The following is a 7,314-nucleotide window of genomic DNA, read 5'->3' as shown; positions in this document are numbered from 1 at the left end:
AAGTTAAGCAAACCTAATGAGCTGGTCTCCGTCTCAACTAAAAATAGCCTTCTCTGTGTGTTTCTCCAGCACAAATCAAACTGTGTTACCAGTTTGTTCTTAATCATTAATATGGAAAACAGAGCTTTCCTGTTTACATTTACATTTCCAGATAACTGCCTGAAGCTGGGAATAACCCAACAATGACAGGGCATGCAAAAATTCTGAATAATAAGGTATCAGTGTATATGTATCAGGGGGAAAGAACAAAAACATAAAAACATACCACTGAATTAACTGAATTATACATTTTGTTGATCCAGTTTGAGCATCCTTCCATTCCTTGTTGGTTTTTTCTTTGCCTCTTTTGTTCGGCTGCTTAGCAATGCATTGCTAACAAGTTTGTTTGCTGCCACTCCAATTTTTGTTGGCAGGTCTCGCACTCTTTTTGTATTGGTATCCTTGAAAAAAGAAATGAAAGAAAAACACTGGTGTAACTGATATCACGCCATTGTCTGGCCTTCACAACACTGCTATGCATCACATGACTCTCATGCCTACAGCTCTCCGAGGAAATTAGTCTCCATTGTTCAGCGTGCCTTTTACTTGAATTTTTTTTTCTTTGTGTGCATTAGTGAAAAAACAAACCATGGGAAAACAGCACTCAGTCCTCATTTGTCATTCCAAACATATCTCTACTGAATAAGCTATGAACAGTCCCATGAGTGTGTCGGCCCATGTGTGCCATCTTCTGTGCTATTATGTTGTTAAATGTGCAAACGTGTTATTTTGTCATCCGGTTCTTGTCATGTTGTGTAAGGGTGCACAACAATAAAGTAATCAATAAATCAGTAATTACTTCTACTTAGGCAGACTTTTTGAAGTGGTCCACTCAGCGACTTTTGAAAAAGGAAGAATTACAGTGTAATCAATATTTATGCTGTTGCGGCATAATCACACTGTTGTAGTAGAATCATGTAGACGTTATGTAAGTTTGAATGTTCAAGAGCATCACTGAACTGTAGAGGAATCAGTTTGTGGGATCCATTCATATTAATATGGTTATGGTTAAAGTAACTTTTACTCAGATTCCTCTGCACACAGAGGCTTTTTGTGCTTTTTGGTTTAAATCAAAAAGGACTCAAAAACAATCCACTGATATAAAGAGTTTAAACCAGAATTTATTCACAAAAAAGCATATTCTAAAGAAAACAGCAGGTGCTCTTAATATTCAGAGAGTTCAAACAAAGGAATTCATTTTAGCAAAAAGTGTGATTATACTGGAGGTCCAAACGGGAAAAATCTTAACCGATTTAACTGCTTAAACAGAGAATTTTGATTCATGGTGGAGTAAAAACTGGGTGGTGGTGGTGGTGTTCAGAGGTGGGGCAGGAGGCAGAGCTGGGCGAGGCAGACTGAGGCAGAGTAGCGAACCACAATGTAGACTGAAACGATCTGGTGGAGTCTGGATGAATGAACCGGTGCTTAAATACAGGAAATCCCTGGTGGAGCTGAGTGGGGGTAATGGACAGCAGGTGTGCACATTCACACACCCACCCACACACACACGCACAAGAAGAAAGGAGCTGAAAACACAGAGGAAGAGGACGAGGAAGACATCAGCAAATGTAAAGGCAGACTCAAACCCCAACACTTCCGGGTAGTAAGTACATTTTAACTCCTATTGTAACTAATTTAGTCTTTTCAGGTAACATAAATGCTGTGTGACCACATCCACTGCCAGGGAAAAATCAGTCTCAATATTTCAATCAATCTCTGGCAAACATGACCTAAATTTCATCTCATAACTTCACCAACCATGAAATCCATGAAATGAATTGGACTGGACTACATATGATGGAATTACAATTTGCAAGTTAAACTGTCAGCGTGTTGAAAGTATAAGCTAACTTACCTGTTTAGTATGTGAACCACATCACACATGAAGGCGGGGACTAAAACTTGTAAATTTATAAAAATGATTGTTAGTGTCTCAGAAAGTTCAAAGTTAACTTAATTCTGTTTAATAAGGACATAAGTTTGCTTGGTGCAGTTAGACTCTGGGCCTGGGAGGTCTGACTCCTGCCAGTTCTTCTGTTTCACACAGTCTGATTTCATACAGGCTTCACCCTCTAATAGCACATACAGGGTGAAAGCAAATGACTCCATTTCCCACTGTAACAAGACCATGTCAACAGGTTGCTCCACACAGATGTGGGCCTCATTTCCTGATAACAAGCGTTCAGAGAGCGGGAAGTGCTTTGAGGGGTTTATTCGTTATCTGTCGGCATTACTCATAGCAGCAGTTAAAGTGAGGCTATGCCCGACATAATTAAGTGTATCTTAATTAACGCTGTTCTTGCTCCCTCTGAAAGGTTCTGGGATGTTGCTCACATGGTTTCATAATGGCTGATTTATCTAATTGTCTATAAATTTTGGGACTATGTAAATACATTGTGCGGTAAAAATAAAACCAATGTAAAAAAAAAAGAAAAACAATTAAATAATTGGAAAGCACCAGGCATCATCTCACAGTAGGCCTGCAATACACATCCAGTACATTGATGAGCTCTGAGTTAATAACATACCTCCCACAAAGCAAAAAATATAATAACTTCAGCTGTTAATTTCATCTGCACATTAATCAGGTGCTGCTGTTGTAGTGAGGTCACCCTATGCTGTACAGTCTGTAACAGCTTTTATTCAATGTTATTTATGTTTTTGTTATATTCTTCCCTGACTGATGTTTTGAAAATCTTCCAAATCCTGTCAGGATTTTTATCATAAGACCAAAATATTTAAATACTTTCTCATAGTCTAAAATGTGAAAAAGTCTACATGTAATGCTATAATATTGAAAAACCAAACACGAGACATTATAATGTTTGCTTATGTGATGTTAATACATGGTTTCACAGTTTTAATTTTCATCTGTTTATCTCAGGGTACATGTCATCATCATCATCCGCGAATATTCAAATTCGTAACTTAAGTTCAACACACCGATGCACAGACACGCAAATTCACACAGGAGCCTCACTTGAACTGTAGCATCTTATTCATAAACAGTTTTCTCTATCTGTTTCATTTAGATGGTGCACTTGTCTGAAAACATAATTTCACAGCTCATGAGGTTTTATTTGAGTGCTGCACTCCTGTTACCTCATTTGTCATGGTTCTCACTGATTTCATTTTTCAAAACGACATCAAAACAGCGTTTTGTCCGCCGTACTAATAATCAGATCTCCATTTGTTTGTATTGTTTTACAAACCCGGCGAAATATGCACACCATGATTGCATGTGATGAGTATGTGTGTGTGTGTGTGTGAGCAGCATGGCTCATCATCAGATCAGGAAAGAGGCATTTCTGTGTGAGGATCTGTTGTATTGCTGGCCTTTGTGTGAGATGCAGACATTCACATAGAGTTGTGAAAAATACAATCTGTATTTTTTTTCTTAAATTGGAGTGATGTGGGGTAGATGGAGAGAGATAGAAAGAGCAAGAGCATTAAAGGGTGGGAGATGGAGTGAGACGAGAGAGAGCGAATGGCTGTGCTGTAATCCTTGTCGTCTCGGTAAGGAAGTTCAGTGTTTGAACAGAGAGTGACGAGGCGGGGCACAAACCTCCAGGATGGATCTCTGAGATTAAAGTGCCCCGATCGCTGCTCTCACATCACATCCCCTACCATCAGGGGGGAATTCATTTACTCACACAGAAAGACGGGGCAACTGAGAGCACTGGGGAGAACAGACAGAAAATGGAAAGCAAAAGCCTGTCTGGAGGCTTTGTAGGAATTGAAAGCAGTTGAACTCTCCGAGGGCCTGTGGTTCTGCGTACAGACGGTATTCCAAAGGGAGACACACAGCAGCAAATATACTGTATGTGTACAGACTTGTGCAAATCTGTTTTCTTACTTCTTTAGACATGCACTGTGATAATCCAAATACTATTGGATAAAAGAACGGATGAACACGTGCAAGACACAAAAGTGGACCTTTATGTAGTGTCTCTGCAGTGTCCAACGCTGGTGGCCGCCTGGAGGCCCACCAGGAGGCCCCACCCTCAGTGCACAGGACCCAAAGGATCCAACACTGAGATGCTGGTGAACACAAAATACACCCACAGATCCTCTGTCCCTTCCCCTGACTGGTTAGAGCTATTAATATCAAGCAGGTGGTTTTAATGTTGCAGCTGGTTGGTGTAGTTTCATGCATACTGCTTGTCGAGATGCCTTGAAAAGCTAGATTATTGTTTTTCATAATGGACAGAACGGGGCGGCACGGGGGTGCAGTGGTTAGCACTGTCGCCTCATAGCAAGAGGGTTCCAGGTTCGAATCCCGGTCTGGGCCCTTCTATGTGGAGTTTGCATGTTCTCTCTGTGCCTGCGTGGGTTTTCTCCGGGTACTCCGGCTTCCTCCCACAATACCAAAAACATGCACATTAGGTTAACTGGCTGGTGAGAGTGTGTGGTTGTCTGTCTTTGTGTGTCAGCTCTGCGATTGACTGGCGACCAGTCCGGGGTGAACCCCGCCTCTCGCCCGTAGTCAGCTGGGATAGGCTCCAGCTCCCCCGTGACACTGACAGATAAGTGGTATAGATAATGGACAGAACCTTTATAGTTACCTTTCACTGAAATGTTCTTGACCAAAGAGAAGCTGTGAGAATAACTTGACCTGTTCACATCAACGTATGAGTTCACATCAATTTGTGACCATAAGCAGGAAGTGTAGACTACACATCCCTGCAACTAGACAAAATGAATTAGTTCACCAAGCTACACAAAAGACTAACAAACTAACAAGCCTTTCACTAATGGTAATTTAGAGAGTACTTAGAGTTACACTTATAGAATATGGATGCAACACACAGACAGAGTGGTCTTAGCTGGGGAAAGGAAAAACAGATCAAGCAACCATCAGTCACCATCAGGACAGGGCATTAGTGAGGGAAGGGTAAAGTGGTGCACAGCTCATGGTGACCACAGAGCAGAAGTCGTACTGGCAGTTCTGCAGGTCAGCTGAACCAGGTATGAATGCTGAGCCTTGAAAGGAGAAAAGCCTTCAGTATTGCTAAGACACTGTTGCGCAGCTTAGGCATTGGTCTCGATTTGTTGATTGCTTTTGATTGTCTAGATATCCAAAAGTTGAAAAAGATAGCTCAAAATAAGGGATAAATAGTTAATACATCCGCCCACCCTCTGCCATTCTAAATGGTAGTGCTACAAATACATCCACTTAATAGTAAATAACCAGGATGCAGTTTAAAATCAGGCATCAAAGCCTGATTTTACACCCCTTGTTGCAGGAAGATGTAATTTGCCGCTGTCTTTCAAAGGATTACAAAGCAGTGTTGCCCAAAATAAATAAATAAATAAATAAATGAATGAATGAATGACTAAAATTGTACTTAATTAAGAAATTGGCTAAACACATCTAAATTCAAAATAAAGTCACATAGAATCAAGTAATTATTTTAATTTTAGCACTGCATCAGAATATTAATTATGACAGCGGTTATTTTATTTTGAAATACAAAATTTGTGCATTTCCTTTTCTGCTGCATTCATCTTACATACTAGTACTAGTATGTAAGAAATGCCTGGTAACAGGAAAAGGCAAAGATTACTGAATAAACGCAACACACTGAGGAGATTTGCGGGATTTGATTTCACGTCACTTGAAAGATGGCTGAATACAAGGTGGAATCCGTGAATACTCATCTGGTTGTATGTGTTAGATTTGATATGAACCACTGCCATGAGGCCATTAAAGATGGTGAAGCACCATCCTCAGAAGTGACACAGTGAAGGTGTCATTCTTGACTGCAGCTTGACTTCTTGACTGTCTCCAGACACAGAAAATAAGCGGATATATGATACATTTTGGCAGCCTCATTGTGGCTTACAGAACAGCTCGTCCACACTGGCTGTCCCAGTGCGCAGCGCAGTAGTAGAAGTTTATTGTGGATGTTAAAGTGGGTCTGAACTGTCTTGAACTCTTCCTTTCATGCTGCAACCTCCTGCAATCTGCTTACGTTTCATGTCAAACCTCCCAGCGTTGGTTCCCAAGAGGCTCTCCACTACAGCACCCTGAGCGAGTTCCCTTTGGACCAGTTTCTGGGAGGAAGAGGAGGGGACCATGCTGGCTCAGATGTGGTTTTGAGTTTGTGGCGTTTGAAGAAGCCAAGGAACATGATAGAGTTGTAACCATATGCAAATTCAAAATCTGCTGTCTCACAGAACATTTTAAATTTTCATCTTTTTCTTCTGTACATCATGCTTTTAATAACATACATGACAAATTGAAATCATGTTAGATACTTGTGAATGACTGCATGAATTTTCCCAAAAACAACTGAAAAAGCCAACGCCCATCGTGTACCATTTCTCTTTGAGCAGAGATAAGAGAGTGAATCCCTCTAAGCTACCTGGATCAACCCTTGTGTCTTGGGTTTGCCAGAGCAGCCTGAAGCACTTGCAGTTTGTAAATGCAAACGTTTCTATTTAAACTTCACATTTCTCACATAGGTTATTTGCCTTTCCTGTGGCTGCGCTTCTTAATGTTGGACAGATAGACATAGACAAGCTCCCTCTAAAACATGATCTTTTCAGTGCTGGTTATCTTCAGAATCATTCAAAATATTTATTGCTGTGATAACCGTCCAAAACTGTGAAGTATGAATCTGATTAGGATTCAAACTAATTTTAGGGGTAGATTTTTCTTAATCCATGGTTTAGGGACGGAGTGCGTCGTATGCTGCCCAGATTGTAGCCTCTGGAGGCAAATTTGTTATTTATGATATATAAATAAAATGACTTAACTTGACTCATAGATCTACCACTCAAACTCACTTAATGTTTACAGGGCCATATGTTTCCAATTTGTTTTGTTTGTTTCTTTAAATTCATTTACAGATAAAAATGATTTATAGTTTAATTGTTTGTTTTAAGTTTGTATTAAAGATCAGGGGTAATTTTTCCTCATCAGCCATGGCTAACTGAACAGTACTCTAGTCATTTTCAGCAGTAATTGAAAAGTTGTTGTTCTGAGAAAAGTTGTCAGCACATCGACAGCCTGTCATCTGTTTTTTAGTCTGGAAATTCTTAGTGCACAACAAAGGTGAAAAATGTGAGCATTTTCAGTGATTAGATGTCACCTTACGGGTTGCTGAAGCTGTGAGTAGTAGCTATAGATATCCTGGATGGCATCTAGACAATGATGGTAGTGATGAATGGCTGAATATCTAGATGTGTTGAGGAGTGGACCCTGATGAGCTCAACCCTGGCGCTGGATGTGATGAACTGGAGGTGGACACAAAAGAGCAAGGTCACAAC

The 7,314-nt window shown here is 40.4% G+C and overlaps 1 long non-coding RNA gene across 1 annotated transcript; it reads left to right on the top strand.

Annotated features, from left to right (window-relative positions):
* Positions 1 to 1,565: 1,565 nt before the first annotated feature.
* LOC124057192 lies at positions 1,566 to 6,712 on the top strand. Its single transcript, XR_006843071.1, has 3 exons — positions 1,566 to 1,642; positions 3,904 to 4,083; positions 6,036 to 6,712. It is a non-coding gene; the product is annotated as an uncharacterized LOC124057192 (long non-coding RNA).
* The last annotated feature ends 602 nt before the right edge of the window (positions 6,713 to 7,314 follow it).

This window comes from Scatophagus argus, chromosome 3 (assembly GCF_020382885.2).
Source record: "Scatophagus argus isolate fScaArg1 chromosome 3, fScaArg1.pri, whole genome shotgun sequence".
NCBI classification, from domain to species: Eukaryota; Metazoa; Chordata; class Actinopteri; family Scatophagidae; genus Scatophagus; species Scatophagus argus.
The sequence above is the reverse complement of the archived record's forward strand: the minus strand, read 5'-3'. Positions and strand labels throughout refer to the sequence as shown.